At 40.0% G+C, this 16,546-nt stretch overlaps 1 long non-coding RNA gene across 4 annotated transcripts in view; it reads right to left on the reverse strand.

The window, feature by feature from the left end:
- Positions 1-1,472: 1,472 nt before the first annotated feature.
- LOC118161390 overlaps positions 1,473-16,546 on the reverse strand; it is a 31,535-nt gene continuing 16,461 nt past the window's right edge. For 2 of the 4 annotated variants that reach the window (XR_004747998.1, XR_004747995.1), the window contains exons 2-4: positions 15,642-15,720; positions 6,824-6,946; positions 1,473-5,773 (exon numbers count right to left, since the gene is read on the reverse strand). This is a non-coding gene — a long non-coding RNA (uncharacterized LOC118161390). The remainder of the gene's footprint in view (positions 5,774-6,823; positions 6,947-15,641; positions 15,721-16,546) is intronic. The other 2 variants (XR_004747997.1, XR_004747996.1) reach the window with 2 other exon arrangements.

The raw sequence follows: 16,546 nt of genomic DNA on the forward strand, positions 1-16,546 counted from the left end.
GAGCAGCATGTTTAGCTGTCTGAATTCCTCTGAAGATCTGACGCTTAGGGCTTGGGGTCCCCAGGTGATATGGTAAATGGTAAACTGCACACACTTAATATTCCTGTTCTGAAGCTGCAATTTATCATAATTTTAAAATATTATTCTACCCACCCTGAAGTCATTTCCAAGACCAAGTTGGTTCACCAGCCTCATTTTCACAAGGTTGTTCATGGCATGCTCCCCACATACGGGCTGCTCAGCAAAGTCAATAGCATCCCAGTGTAAGCTCCTTTACTTGCCCCCGATGTAATACATACCTATTTCACCAGCAAAATATAACAATGAATTAGCTCATGTTCTGCATAGTAATTATAATTTACCTTGGTGAAATTTTGCTTTGCTTATATTCATGTCTTTATCTTCAAGCTTGCTTTTTGTGCCTGGTTATTTTTCACTGAGTTCAAATGCAAATAGATAAACCCTGTTTGCATTTCCTTCCAAAGGAGGAGTGTGTTTATTTCCAGATTCTCTATGCATCCACTGGGAAAAGTCACACAGGACAAACCAAGTTTTGAGGTTTGTTTGTTTGTTTGTTTGTTTTGTTTCTTGTATCCCTAATTAGCTGAACAGTGCATGTGATGTAGGTGATGTTAAAAAGAAGGCACTTTTCCTCTATTTCTCAACAGATGCTTTTTCTTTCTTTTTCTTTTTCTTTTCCAGTAGAAACAAAAGGCTAGTGTATGACTATCATTTTATGTAGCCCACAAAAAGTGGAGAATTTAATAGAGGACCATCACAGGCAAATAAGTCATGGTATCAGGGAGAAGTGTCCATCATTTTTTTCAGGTAATTCCCAAGCACAACCCAGGTGTTAGCTTAAATACAAATTCTTGGGCAATGAAGAGCCTATATGTTGAACATATAAACAGTTCAAATCCAAAGAAGCAGATTCTTTCCAAATAACTTCTATCTAAACATCTGACCTTAAGAGCCAGCCTCAGTTAAGTGCTGGCAAACACCAGGATTTGGAAGGAAGTTAGGGGTGTTGCACTATTTTGAAAGCTCTGTTTTGAACCAGCTGTCATTGCGAATGTCTGCTGGTACCCCGTCTTAGCATACAGCCTGTCACTGTTGAGCATAATGGTAACGAGCCAATGGAGTGTATTGAGCTTTACTTTCTTGTGAGTCTTTGTGGCTCAGATTTTCCCTTTACATAGCCATAACAGGTAAGGTTTGAATCTATTTATGCCACATCCTAATTGGTTGTACATAATTTGTGTATATGTCTCTCTTTGACTGTCTGTACATATATACATGCATATTTATATGTGCATATGTACATTTGGACATCAGTATTAAATGTAAATATGCATATTGTCACAGCTTAATGCTATGTTCATCACAGATTCTTAGAATAGTTGGCTTTATTATACAATAAAACAACCATAGAAAGTTAATGCCTTCTTTAGAATAAATAAGGAACACAGGACTCATTATACCATATATGTTTAATGGTTTGAACATCTCAGTGCCCACATGAAAACAAGGAAACATATATTGCAATAGGCAGCATAATTATCCAGCAAGGAACATCCATCCTACACTCCTAGAAATATGAGATTCAGCATCACGAGATACTAGGATTATGTCATCAGCTGCATGAGTTTCACAGCTTATCTTTCTGATTTTAGGTTACAGAAGTAAACTCTAACAAAAATGTATAACACTGCCAATTTAACAGCACATTTATGTTAATACTAGCTGAAATGTTTTCAAGAAGGTGAATGGGATCAATGTTTCTGTATGAAAGTGTGCAGTTATGCATATATATGCATACACACACATGCACACATAAATACACGCACATATGTGTGGTGCACTGTGTATATAAACTGTCTGTAGAGATGTCATTATTTTTAAAGGTTGATTCCAAGTATATTAAGCTCAAAAACAATGTTCTGTACAGTTGACCAATTTAAAGAAGCCCCTGCTGGTGCATGGAAGAATGAGCTAGCTGATATCATTAAACATCATCAGATGAGGCTGCAGGTAGCTGAAACGTTCCTTAATGAAAATTTAAAGAGAGCAGATTAAAATGATATTCCTCCAATCCAACAGAACACAAAGGTAAAGACATTCAATTACAACCAAGATCTCATTTAGAACTAAAGGAGTGTTGTTTGTTGATCAGAATTTATTGCTTGAAGTGAACAGCTAAGCTTGTGACTATATATATAATTACTTTTTACAATGTACTCTAGTGGCACTTAAATATAGTTGCTAGACAAGACAATATCTTCCATAATTTTAGATTGCGATGTCCATGACCAAGAGTTTGAAATCAACAACAGCAACAAATATTTTTTCATCCATGCTAATCTATCTCCTAAGGTTGTGAAAAATAAAATAAATCCATAGTGACAAGTATTTGGATTTTGAACCACTATATTAACTCTTTTAAATAGGATTTTTTTTTTTTTTTGGCCAGTAGAAGAAGTGGTACCAAGGAAATAGTTTGAATAGGATACTATACCTGTGTGTCTGCTCAAAGAACCAATGAGTTTCCCCCAGACGCATCAGGAGTGTTTTTCATTGAGTAGACATTGAGGGTGCTCGAATCTATACCAGGTCTGTCATTAGTTAAGAGAAATATATCACATCTTTAAAATTTCATAACCACAAAAGATATTGACAGGCAGGAATGGGACGAGAGGAGATGAAGAATAACCAGAGGACTGAAAGGAGTGATTTATCAGAGAAAATTAAATGAGCTAAATAGGTGTGGGCTGACTTAATGTTAACTAAATGCAACATCATTACATCATTGTAATCTAAAGACACTAGAGGTAAATAACATCCATGAAGGAAAAGAAGGGGGTTTGCAAAGGAACATAACTAGGATGTGGAGAAAGAGGAAGAAAAAAAAAAAAAAAAAGACTTCTAACAAGATACACCAGACAGCACAATCTCTCCCTGGGGACATGGCCTCACTTAGGACATTTAATCTAGACACAGAAAACAACAAAAAAATATGCCATAGGAAACAACCTCACAGTGTCAGCAAGCTGTACTGGATGACCTAAGAGGTACATTGCTAATTTGTGTGCATCTGTTATCTGTGATTTTCCTTGCGTGTATGGCCAACTCATTGTTCCTTGTGTGTATTTGGTTTCTCTGGGCCCAATCCAACTCTTGCTGTAGTCAGCAAAACTTTCCGATAGGAGCAATAAGACCTTGGTGTCTTTTCCATGTCTTAGGTTTTCTTAAAAACAAAAACAAAGCCAAACAACAAAACACCACTGTGCAAGAACTATGAATTTATATTGTGCATGAATGTACAAGCAACTAAACCAGATTTGTCCCTTAATATTTCTTGGGTATTTAAACCTGTGTTTATCCTTCAAGATATTCAGGAGGAATATGTGTTTGCTTTAATACAGATGAGTTAAAATGTTTGCTAGGGAAGAAGCTTACAGTTCACCTTAAAATAACTTCAGATGAAAAATTGCTTTGGTCATGGAAGAATTAAGACAAATTTCTATACTAAACCAATAAATAAATAAATAAAAGATAGCACACAAAAATGGCAGAGCTCTTTCTACTGTAAAAGTAGTAATGCAACAGATGAAAGAAGCAAACAATGAATTCTGAACTCAGGACTGTACTCTTCAAATATTTCTCCCCAGTATCTGCATGTATACATTCATAGGATGCTTCAATTTCAGCTCACTTGAAGGTAGGGAATAACTATTTTGTGGCAACTCAGTGCTGGCCCCTTGAGAGGCACAAATTTCTGTCTAAGTGAGGCCGAACATTCAGGGGTCAGGGCTGTGTTTTGGTGTTGTCTATATTTCTAGCAGCCGGTATTGTAAATCTTAAGAGCAGTGTTTCCTGAAAACACTAAACAGACATTTTGGTAGCCAGTACTGAGCCTGTGGCTATACTGCTTCAGGCTGTGATCTTGTCAGCTTTTACAAGATAAGTAGGGTCAGGCAGGGTCAGCACTTGGATTGGTAACTCTAAGGCAAGCCGGTAGCTGCGGGAACTGTCTTAGGCAATAGAATGGATGTAGCTTTTTTCCTTGAGCCTTTTCTAATACCTTGATGAAGGCATCATGCCCAGCTGTGACATGACAGCAAGATCCTCACCCTCTGCAGTCATCAAGCACCTCATTTTCAAAGGGGTCTTCCCCTGACCTAGTGTGGAGGTATGAGGTACAGTAAACAGGATACAGCAGTGCTCAGTTATTGCTTGCATACACGCCTGGCACTGCCTGGACAGTGTGTAAGTGCACAGCCTCAGCATCCTGCATCAGGAAGAGGGTACAGAAGAATGACATGTCTGACATCTTTGGGCCATCTTGCAGCTCCAAATAAGTCTTTGGCTGTGTTTATAGTGTGAAAGTCAAGTCTTTTGAACCAAGACTTTGTACACCAACTTTCAGCCTTGCACTTTCTTACTAGAAAGTAAAGAAGGGCTAATAATGAAGTCCTTGCCCAATGATCTACATTGCCAAGAATTTTAAATTGTAAGTTAACCAATTTCTCCTCTAAAGTTCAAACAATAAATAAAATTCTATGTGAAAAATGGATCCTTTTATTCCTTTGTCAAAATCTGATCAGAGTAAACTACAGATGTTAAAAGGCACTATAGTTCAAAGAATTAAAAAGAATCTTATGGGGTTTGTATGAAGAAAAGAGTTTTAGAGAATAATACAGAAAATATTATAATGCCATTATATAAATCAGTGGCACATCCTCACTTTGAATACTGTCTTCAAATTTGGTCACCTCAACCCTGAAAAAAAAGAAAGTAGAAACAGAACAAGTCCAGAGAATGGCAATAAAAATGATAAAAGTCAAAAGGATGTGGAATTTCTTGAGAAAAGATAAAGAACAGAAGCCCCAGCCTGTCTCTCAGGGTAGATTCACCCTCATGGGACTGCAGATTTTACATGAAACCTTTCCATAAACTTGGAACAAACTCTGTTGCCTGAGTTAATCTAGAAGATGCCCTTGTCCTCTGTCTGGAAGGTTTAGGGACCTTGCATTAAACAGATATTGCAAATTCTTTCCTCAGTGCATTTTGCTCTCTTAAAGGGAGGACTTACAGAGCATGAGACTCTGAAAGCCAAAGTGACCTATGGACAGTGCTGCATATTAGCAACACCTTTTTATTTTCATCAACTACATCCCATACTCATTTTTAAGTCTCAGTTTCAAAAACTTCATTTTTCCATACCTTTCTTTCCTTCAGACTTTGAATTCATTTTTCAGAAATGTGCAGGTGATTCAGAAGTATGAATCCATTGACTTGTCTAACACTCTTTTCAGTTAAATCATTCAGCTCTTTCAAAAATGTGCCATTTGTCTATTCAAATAGTCTCAGCCCCGAAGGAATTGCACAGTCTCCCTCAGTTTGTGCAATGGGATCCCCAGGCTTCGTCAGAGCTCTACTTAAGCATGACTTTAATATAAATAACATTTCGTCCTCATGATCCTCCAACCTAATTAGCAGCAAAGGAATAAAAACCCTTTCCTATCCTGCAAGGTGAAATGAAGAGGTTTCAAATTTCAAACGGATAAGAGGTATTGCTTTTCCAAACAATGTACAGTTAATTAATGGAACTTGCTGCTGCACAGATAGTACTCAGAGAAACAGCATCATATTTGTAAATGAGCAGGCATTTTTAGGCATAAAAGCAAATCTTCACACAAAGTTCAGATTGGGTTAAGTTCAGTATCATATATTATGCAGAAGATCAGACTAGATAATAATGGTTGCTCCTAGCCTTGAGGAAAAAAAAAAAAAAAAAAAAAAAAAAGTGAGAATTTTACTACCAGGTATTATGCAATAATATCAGTAGTTCTGGATATATGTTAGTTAATGGATGGAGTCAGAAAGGTACCATCTTCCTGTAAATTGTTATACACTTAAATACACAGGAAAGAGGGGTAGTCCCTTTCCATATCATCTGGTATTGGCCTCTGTCACAGTCAAGGCATCTTAGGGTTGACCAATGCCAGTCACTGGCATTGGAGCACGCCGGAGGAAATTTCATTATTCTTGGAGTAACTGCGGAGCATCACTGAACACCTGTGTCTGAGAAATGGGGGGTTGTCTGACCTACTTATGGATAATCAGGATTAGTGTGGACTCTTACGCTGGACTGTCAGAGACCCAGAGAAGACTAAGAGACTTTTCAAACTTGTAGCTGTTCACCTCTCTTACTAAAGCTGGGCAAATCTTTCTCCCCCAGCCCTGTGTGAGGGGAATAACCACATTCTTTGTAGCATGGTATGCTATACAGCCTTGTGTGTAGATCAGGAAAAAGCATAGAAAGGTCTTGGAAAAAGAGGTTAGAAGGAAGGTGAGGAAGCCAAAGGCTCAAAGGCTGAAACTAGGCTTATCTGTAGATCTGTGACAGTATACCCAGGAGTCCTAGTCCCGCATCACCCAGAACAGCATCCCCTCAAAGTGTCCCCAGTCTCTGTCTAAACCCACACACACCTCACCTACACACAAGGAACATACGGAGACATAAGGTCCATCCTCATCTGCCCACAGCCAAACTGTACAGCTGAGCTTTGAGGCAGGATAATGTTCCCCATGGGCAGGTGTAGTCTATGATGCCTCTGTTGCTCTTTTCTACTCCAGGTATCCTCAGATGGGGGCTGAGGTCAGGAGATCTCTCATTGACCTTTCTGAGAAATGTTACCTTATTCTGGTATCTGGTATCTGGATATCTGGTTTACCACTGAACTGTCAGTAAGGTGGTAGAGACTTCATGCTAACAAGGTATCATGAGAATATAGGCCCTTTTCTCCATGTTTGCACTTACCTGCATCTCCCGTTATCATACAGGCACCAGAAGAAATCAGGAGGAATGTCTTCTAGAAAATAGTTGTGTTGGAGCCATTTCAGTCACAGGAAGTGTTTCAGCCTTGTGGGCTGAAAAAGTTGTCTGCCAGGAAAAAAATAATAATAACACCACATCAAAAAGAGCAAAACAGATCCTTCTACTAGGATTTTTACACCAGCATTCTGTACATTCATGTAGACAGAGTATGCACATAAAATAAGAACAAAATCTCCATGCAGTTGTGATTCCAGCATGTTTGCAATGACAAGTTAGATATTTTTTTTTTTTGGAGGGGGGGGGGGAAGAAAGCACGGGGGGGGAAAAAAAAAAAAAAAAAAAAAAAGTATATTATTCATAAAAATGATTGTCCTGTTCACTTGTATACCTCTGCAATTTATTCTGTAACAGCTTTTTACTTCAAAGAAATCACTAGCTAATGACATCTGAAACTTAAAAAAATCCACTTATTCACAACCCTGTCCCTGAGGGAATTCCCGTGTGTTATCAGAAATTTTTCCAAAGATCATTAACAGATATTACAAACCAATTGAAACTGAGTATTTTCTTTGCAAATTACTTTTAACTTTAGAGCTATTGAAAAAAGACATTGAGTGATTTAATTTACTTAATCTGTCTACAGATTGCAGCTATGTGCATATTCTGTGATTGCATTTCCAACAAAAAGCATATATAACTATCCCTAATAGAGATATTTTTCTAAATTATCGTACAAGATCAGTAAGATCTCTGAAGATATTAATGTTTACTTTTTCATTTAGGAAATTGCACTCGAGAAAGAAATGGGGACCTTTATTCTGTTGTTATCTTAGAAATAATAACACACCATAATACTTATTTTACCTGCTATTTTAATTAAAACTCCAATAATCATCACATCTGTATATCCTTTGAGGATATGTTCTACTGATTTTTCTGAAAAATCATTGTGTTTTTATTAGTCTGTGAAGCCAGTACTCTTGAAACGCCTTACACAGCAATGAGTATACTGAATGAAATCCTCTGTCTTGTGCCAATCCAAAATAAGTGTACAGCAAGCTAAGTCAGCAGAGGAGGGCTGGAAAAGGCATCTTATTCTCCACCTCATTGTCTTAAACTCCTCCCAGAGAACCATATGTGTGCCAGCGCCACTTCTGTAGGAAGTATGGAAAATATCTACCCCTGAGAACACTTAGTCTGTAGCTTCCTGGAGATACAGATTTGCAGACAAGGGCTTGAAAACCCTGAAGCTCAGGTGGACATCGAAGGTATTTATTCTGAAGTGAAGACAGCTGCTGCGTTTCGTATGCTGCTCAGTCCTGATTGTGTGTTACACATGATTTGCCAGGTCATTTTTTTTTTACAAGCTGTGGGCAAAGGAATGCATAGTTTGAAGAAGCAAATCAGGGTTTAGCTGCTGAGAAGTTCAGCCCAGCTAAGAAGGTGACTGCAGGGCCAACAAGCAGGAGCAGGAGAAGGATTTTAGATGATGTTATTTTTATTAACAAAACCATGGGTGATGAACTTTGCAGATATGTGGACTGGTATCCTTAAGCTGAATGTGTCTATCCCACCTGAGTCTCAGTCATCTCATTTTGTGTCTTTAGGCCCAGAGATGACTATACAGAGAAGAATCCAGATTGCCACAGAAAATAGGTACCTGAACATCTTTTCATATCTTGTTTAAAATAGGAATAAAGAGTTTGCAGAGAGGTAGATGGAGAATTTGCAGATGGCACCTTCCTCAGATATTTTGTATCTTCCCATCAACCAGATCAGTGTAATAACTTCTTCAATTCCACTACTATTAACTCCCACTCTCCTGTTTCTTCCCTTTTGTGGGTTACAAATAGGTCTCAGAATGAAAAGAAAAATTTTCCAAGTGCACCAAAAACCAAGGGGGCTATGAACTGGAGCTAATTTTTAAAGAGCATCAGTAGCTGGTGAAGGTTGAGAAGATTACTGAGCTATGTGAAGTCCAGCTTTTTCCTGTGGACTTTGTGTACCTGTATTTTCAGTGGCATCTCTCCACCCTTCTGTCAGATACATGCAGCCAGCATTACAGTGTTAGCTCAGATGGTGCACACATACCTCCAGAAAATCAGAGCCAGGGGCTTTCATTTTGCTCTAGCAGCACGGTCTCATACACATCCAGCTCCAGGAGGAGTCAGCTCAGCCCTAGTACTTCCTCCCTTTCCCCTTGCATGCTTTCCCCCTCCCAGATTTTAAGTAGCTACCTTGCATTGCTTGGGCTCTAATAACTGGCTACCCGCAGCTCTGGAGCTCCTTCTGCCCAAGGGCTAGCGGCACAGCGATGGCTGTACGGCAGCAGAAGCCACCAAGGTGCCCCAGTCAGGGGTGGCCTGGAGCTCCCACCTGCCAGCACTGGGCACTGCTCCACTGGCTGCGATGGCACAGCACTTGCCCACTGTCACTCAACCCGAGGCATCTCCGTGGAGTCTGATAACACATCTGCTAATTAATGCCAGTTGTGATCCTCGGTCAGATCCTCAACTGGGATAAATTGACACGGCTCCATTTAAGCCTGCGACAATTAGCAGCAGCTTAGAGCTGACCCGGTGGTTTTCTTTATAATGTGGATATGTGTCTTGTTGGAAGTGAACAAAACCCACCAACTAATTGCATATAAGCCACCAAACAATCAGAAAATGAAATGATTGTCAGTAACTCCCAGCCTGGGCCAAATTACAATGGTGACAAAGAAGCGATAGCCTCAGATCTGTTAACAGCCCTCTGAGCTATCCAATCCCCTTATAATAATAATAATTAATAATAATAGATGTGCTGCTGGATACATTCACCTTTCTGTAAGGAAAGCCTAATGAGTCTCTCTCTCTCTCTCTTTTTTTTATCAGGAAATTCAAAAGTGATTCTATTAACATGTAAGCATAGCATGTTACATTTAACAATTGAACTGATCAAATATACTCTTACGTTCTCTTTTAGAGTCTTAGGAGTAACATCAATAAGTGAAAAGGAACAGTCTAAGAACTTTCTCAGGATTCTTTTTCAGCCATTTGTCAAAGTTTCATTTTGATAAATACTTCCACCCTGTTAGGTCATTATCACCAGTCCTCTCAACCAAAGTAAGCAGAGCAGCAGTAGGTATCATATCTTAAGTAGAGGCAAAGGCGGCACTCCCAGAAATAAAGCAAAAGTTTGAAAGGTTGTGTCAAAAGGAACTGTTGTTATTATTATAATTTATTATTTGTTAAGCACTGACAATGTGCTCAGTTCTGCTGATTAAGTTCTTCTGAGCAAGTTCTACTGATTAGCTTCTGAGGACAACACACTACTACAAAGAAGATATTTGACAGCTATCAAGACTTTTGCTTTCAAGGCTCACTTAGCAAAACAATTACACGCCAGTTATGCAGGTTTCGCATAAACTGAGTAAATATCCTGACTTTTGTGTTCACTAATTTTCCTACTCCAGATCTCTCACTTCAGTACTGTCTGACAACCTCAAAGTTACACTGAGAGTTGAGTAAGATCTAAAGCCTCATCCTGGTTTATATTCAGTTTCAAGCATCATGCTACATTAAGGGCAAGCACACAAGTTGTATTGTTAAGCTCTGTTTTTGCATTTGGGACTCGCTCCATGGGAGAGAAGAGATATCTGAACAGGGCCAGCCCAAAACGAACAAAACTTGAGCAACTTCAGACTGATGTGCACATCTCCACGCCACAAAGCAGATTGGACACAGTCAGCCAGTGTTACTCTTGTAGGTGGTGGCCTGGCCTTAGAAAGACTTTTGTGGGTGCAAGCACCAAAAGGAAGCATTTTTCCTATCCTGATGGGTCTTTTTCTTCAGTAGATTTGTCATTAAGTCTCTCCAGTGTGAGCTAAAGCTACATTGCTTTATGATGTTTAAGAGTTTGGATGTTGGTTTTAGGCTTGTCTATAGCCACTGTAGCAGCACTATTCCTACAAGACCAGGTGAATTTTGGGCCTCTTTCACATCTACCTTAGCATATAAAGGAGTCACAAAGAGTTTCTTCCTTCACCCTTACTCCCTTCAGGCCAGTTGTTTACAGTATACATTCAGGGTGGAAGATTCCCTAAAACTGGGCATTGGATGACAAGACAGCACATATGTGTATGGATGTACATGGCAGAGGACAGGGATCTGAGAAGCGTTGGCCAAATCTGTGTGTCAGAAGGATGTTGAGCAGACGTTGTCCCTTGTCTCAACCAGGTTACACCTAGGCTTTCTGACTGCAGGGCTGCCAGAGCTCCGGCTGTGCAGTTGTTCTTAGAAGAAAAAAAATCTCTTTTGTCTGCAGCTATCCTCTAGCTTGCACACTTCCCTAAATCCCACCAGCATGCTTTTTTTTTTTCATAACCGACAAAGGGAAGTGAGTTCTTATATAAATCCTTTGTGTGAAGATCAAACTGTGTGCATGTAGAACTATTTTTTTTAGGGGAAAATCTGCCCTAAAATAATCATTCTGTGTTATCCCCATAGTGTGCCTGTGCTGACTGTGGAAAAGCATCCAAAGCCACCCTCAAGACCAGGATCAACATTCACAGGCAGCAGCAGGCTGCAGCTGAAGTCTTGGTGCTGGTGGGGAGGGCAGAGCGTGGGCAGCCTGGGGCAGGCTCAGGGTCAGGGACAGCACAGCTGGAAGGGGCCGCAATCCGAGTTGCTCCTTGCAGACAATGTCAGCCATTGTACGGCTTGATAGAAAGTCATGGAGCAACGCAGGAGCCGGCCTGGGGCATGTGAAAAAGGTGTCTGTCTGCCTAGCTGGCTTGGATGCCTCACGCCTCCAGCTGGCTATGCAGGTATGAAAAGATCCTGCATTTTCAGTCATATCTTGTAAATTAATCTTAGTTTGTTAGTAGACCTAAGAGTGGGGGATTTGGTTGAGAAAACATAGCCTCTGGTTCACAAATTCAGAAACTCTTGGAGAGAGGAGAATTGGAAAAAAAAAAAAAAAAAAATGACTAGTTCCAGTACTATTGAGAAATTCTTTTAGAAAATGTCAGCTAAAGAAGAAAGCCCCCAAATGACAATAGAACAGCAGTTTTAGGATCAAGTTCAATGTGGCTTGGCGTTTGGCTGTTAAACAACTAGATTACCAGCCAGAAAATGCCAGGCAAGAATTAGGAATGCTGAAGCTTGTGCTACCAAATCACAGCACGACTCACTGTAGCAACAAATCTTTAGAAAAGCCTCACTGACTCCTTCTTTCACTCTTTCTGCTCCTCTTTCTCTCTTCCTGTGCTCCTGGTTTGCTTGAATACAATACAGTCAGGGTTTTTATAGCCAGCCCTAACTTTTCCAGAAGGCACAGCTCTTATAAAGAAGTACAGGTTCTTCCTCTCAGGGCTCACACTTCAATGCCACCATCTGAGATGGATGAACCAATTCCACTTAAATAAAAGCACTTTACATGTGCCCAATGCCCATCAAAGTTTAAGCCACAGGTGGAACTAAACCCAAATCTAGACATTATTAAAGTTGAGAAAAATCAACTCCCTTTATTCCCCTATTCATTTTCTGACACTGTGATTTTCTGAATTTCAGATAAGACCATGACCAAGAGCTGCAGGGCCAAAAGGGGCTGGATGTGCCATATTGCTGGCCCAAATGGAAGCAGGAAATACTAAACATCTTGCATGGAAGCCTGTTCTCATCAGGTTTGCAGCCCAGCTTTTTCCACCAAAAGCAGTGAGGATGGTACAGACAAGGTTCAGAAATGCATCCAAGCATATGGGAGTATATCTACACTAATCCTCCTTTTGAGCTTCATCCAGCAGTAAATCAGAGCCACACCGTAAAGAGGAATAATGCAATAACTTGTGGAAAAAGCATGGCTCCTTGCTATTAAATGGGGAAAATTAAATAACGTGACTCACTTTTCTCCTCAGAAACTGTTGGAGGAATGTAATAATGTAAAACATTGCAGAGACTGGGGAAAAAAAAAAGTCGAGTACCACCTTAACTCAGCTGCCCTATTGCTTCATGCCCAGTGCAGTTGCAAGCTGTGGGTGGAGGACAGCATCACAGCAGGGCCAGCCTTGAAAGAAGAACAGGATAACAGCTAGCTGTGTGCCACAGTCATGTGGGTGACAAAACTCACCTGGGAGGATGTGAAAACACCTTTTTTTTTGCCAGACTAACCTGTGCTGTGGCTGTCCCATACCATGCTGCTGCCTGCCTGCTCTCTGGTTCAGCTGTGCTGCAGGCGCTGCCCTGAGCCATTCCCTGAAAACATCACTGTGCGACCTGGGGGGAAGAAGGGGTTTGAGGCCTTATTTCCTCAGCAAGAACACAGGGCACTCTCTGTGGAGGAGGAAAAGGGCTCTGCTTAGCTCATGGCAGTACAAGAGGACCCTAAGACTGCAGCAGGGCCTGACGGGCATGCTGCCGTTGCTTGTTGTGCATGCGAGCAGGGTGGGCTCACTCAGGGAGTACCAAAGGCTTTCCAGGCTCATACCTATCACATGCATCTCCCAGCCACAATCCCTGGCCTCACCTCTTGAAAGCAAAGGAGAAAGAGCTGTCATTGTAAGACAAGAGAGGCACTGAGTGCCAGAGATGCTCTAACAGCAGTAGCAAGCACTGGCTGAGGGTCTAGCCCTTGACCACTTTTTCCTTGTGCCCTAAGCAAAATAAAATAAAATAACATAAAAATCTAATGTGAAACCCTGCTCCATAGCCTCCAAACAATGCTCTCTAGACCTGAAACCAGGTTCAGAAAAATATTTTCAACAGAGCTTGCTGAAGGAAGGATAAAGGATTAGAGAAATTAAAAAGAGCTGTCAAAATGAGGTGGGTAGTTAGGTAGGGAGGCATACAAGTTAGGAGAGGGGTTGGCTAAATAAGGACAGGAAATAATAAATGCAGCTCCACACACACAAGCACACACACACTCATACATGTGCAGTGCCAGCCTACGACTCAGGCAAAGAATCTATTGTTTCTGCATATAAAAATCTTCAAACTAGAATTTACTTGATCATGTGCGCTGCCTTTTCCTGAAAGAAAATAAAACTGAAAGAAATTATACTCAAAAGAAAACTGAAAGCAATTATACTCATCTATTTTCTTATAGAAAAAGAAAAAAATCATTACATATCTCCATGGACCATCGTCTAAAGCTTCCAGTTCTTAAAAATTACTGACCAGTCTCAGCTGGTGTAAATCAGCACAGTTATTCTGACATCTAGGAAGCAGAGCATTTCTACCCCAGCTTAAAATCTGCCCCCATATGCTGTTTCATTAGAACAACTTGTCTTCCTTTTTTTTTCACAATATGCATCTGGTTTAGGTGACTTTTCCTTTCCCAGCATATGGAGCTGAATGATTATGACGATTTACATTTATTTTAAATCACAGCCTATTAAATGGAAAAATAAATGCTAATATGTTGATATGCTTTACTTCTGAATGAATTATTGATATGAATGAGTAGTTGCAGCTATCATAATTACTGTTTATTAAATAAATATATTTTGAATTAGAGACCCTTGATTAAGAAATCACATTTTTGTCTGAAAATTGTTTTCCTGCTGCTATTATAAGCAATATCTCACATTACTCTAAATAATAATAAAAAAGATTGTTGAAATTATTCTATTTTTTATCTTTTCCTTTGCTCTGTGAACTTGGCAGCGCTTTGTGCATATTCCCTTTCACTGCTTCTCTCCTCTAATCAGTTAAGTGAGGCTCTTTCCCCTCTGTTGTTTGTGTGGATCTGTCACATAGCACCTAGAGACACAAAAAAAACATTTTAAGCAGGAAAATGTGAAACACAAAAACTAAAGGATTGAGGATCAGATACCTGAAATTCCTCTCAACATTTTCTTTTAAGCTGAGCACGTTTCATATTAATGGTGTCTCTTTAACATAAATAATGATCTAATGAAATAAATATGAAATTGAAAGAATCATAAAAAGAATTTTACATTTAAGAATGCCATCTGTGTAACACTTAGCCTAACAATGAAATCATTTCAGCGCCAAAGCAGCTCACTCTGCTTCCAGCACAAGTTACAGAGCAGTATAACGGTTCTGCAGAACAGCACAAAATCTGAGCTCAGTTGAAGAACAAACACCTGGGTTCAAATTCAGTTTAGTCCACACAGACAGTGGATATCACATGGGAGTTTTGAACTAGTCCCTGCTAATTCTTCTGCCTCAAGTCATCACAGATTTTTCGTGCAGCTGCCGATTTTCATCAAAAGGAAATTTAGATATCAGTGTACAACATCGTGCAGGTCAGCATGAGGGTATCTTGCTACAACTATTGCACCAATTCTCTGCTTTTTCACAGTGTAAAACTCTCCTGGAACTCAGAGATGGTTGAGTTCTTTCCAGAAAGCACTTGCAACAATACCAAACTTGAGGATGGCTTTTAGGACTGGCATCCTAAATCATAAGATTGTGGACAGCGATGCAGCATCATGAACTGAGCTGACAAGACCTGGGAAGCCAAGCTCTGGTCTCCTGTAAGGCAGCACAGCAGAGCCACACTGAGCACAATGGGGATTGTTTGTTTACACCAGCTGAAGAGAAGGGAACATATTTGTTTTGAGTGAGCTGTGTTAGAATACATATTTTTTTATATGCCCGGGCCTCATTACGCAGTGCTAGTCTTCCACATGGATCAGATCCTAAAACTGCTCTACATACTGAAATAAATGTGAGCTCTACCCACAGAACATCTCCAGACTTAGGCCTCACGTCTATCAATGTCATCTTAAAAAACAAACGCTTAAAAAAAGAAAAACAACAAAAGTATCTTAGAGACGGTGGAGGATGCTCACGTGCAGTAGATGCCATTCAAGGCGGTGCTGAGGAATGACTTGGAGAGACAAAAACCCCATGCTGGAGAACAAAGTGGGCCTGAAAGAAAATGAGAGATAATTAAAGTTCAGTGAAAGAAATGTGACTTTCACCAGTCAGTCAGGAGTTTTCTAAGAGTGAGAGGAAATGATCCTTTCACAACAGCCACTAGGCTGCTCTAACAACCCCCAGGCAAAGGTGGCCACAGCCCCTGTTGTGCACGAGACATGAGAGCCTTCACGGGGAAGAGTTAAGCACTGTTCAGCAAACAACCTGAAGAGCTGCACGCTGTATTCATGTGCAGGAAGGTATGAGCCAACGGTGAGAGACATTCAGAGGCAATCAAAGAGGATCTGAGCCTCCCTGAGCACTCACATGACAGTAGGGATCATTTCGGATCCCTTCCAATGAAGATAAAATAGCATCAAAAGCAGGGAGGGTTTTTTTCTTTCTTTTAAGGATGAAAACATAACATCATTAGTCAAATTTACTCTGAACTTCCGCCTCCTCATGTTGATTTGTACTCAGGTTGAGTAAACATATCTTTCCATCAAGGTAAATAAATGTAAAAGCCTATCAGTAACTTAATTGCTTAACGAATGATGCAGTGTGGGGTGTAACACAGTTTTTGACTATGCTGTTGAAGTTAACGACCTCTCAAAAACACCTATTATACACCTTGGCAGTAAAAAAAAAAAAAAAAAAAAAAAAAAAATATCTGTTCCTACTTGAAAATTTGCTCATAAAATTTCAACCATTTACCAATCATTTTTTCCCCAGTTTTGGGAAGGGGGGTGGAAACCTCCTAGGGCAATTTTCTAGGTGTACTAGCATCAAAAAGAATTTATCTGTGTGAGACACTGTCTTTTGCAGGTCTGCATGCCCC

The sequence above is a fragment of the Oxyura jamaicensis genome, chromosome 1, assembly GCF_011077185.1.
Source record: "Oxyura jamaicensis isolate SHBP4307 breed ruddy duck chromosome 1, BPBGC_Ojam_1.0, whole genome shotgun sequence".
NCBI lineage: Eukaryota > Metazoa > Chordata > Aves > Anseriformes > Anatidae > Oxyura > Oxyura jamaicensis.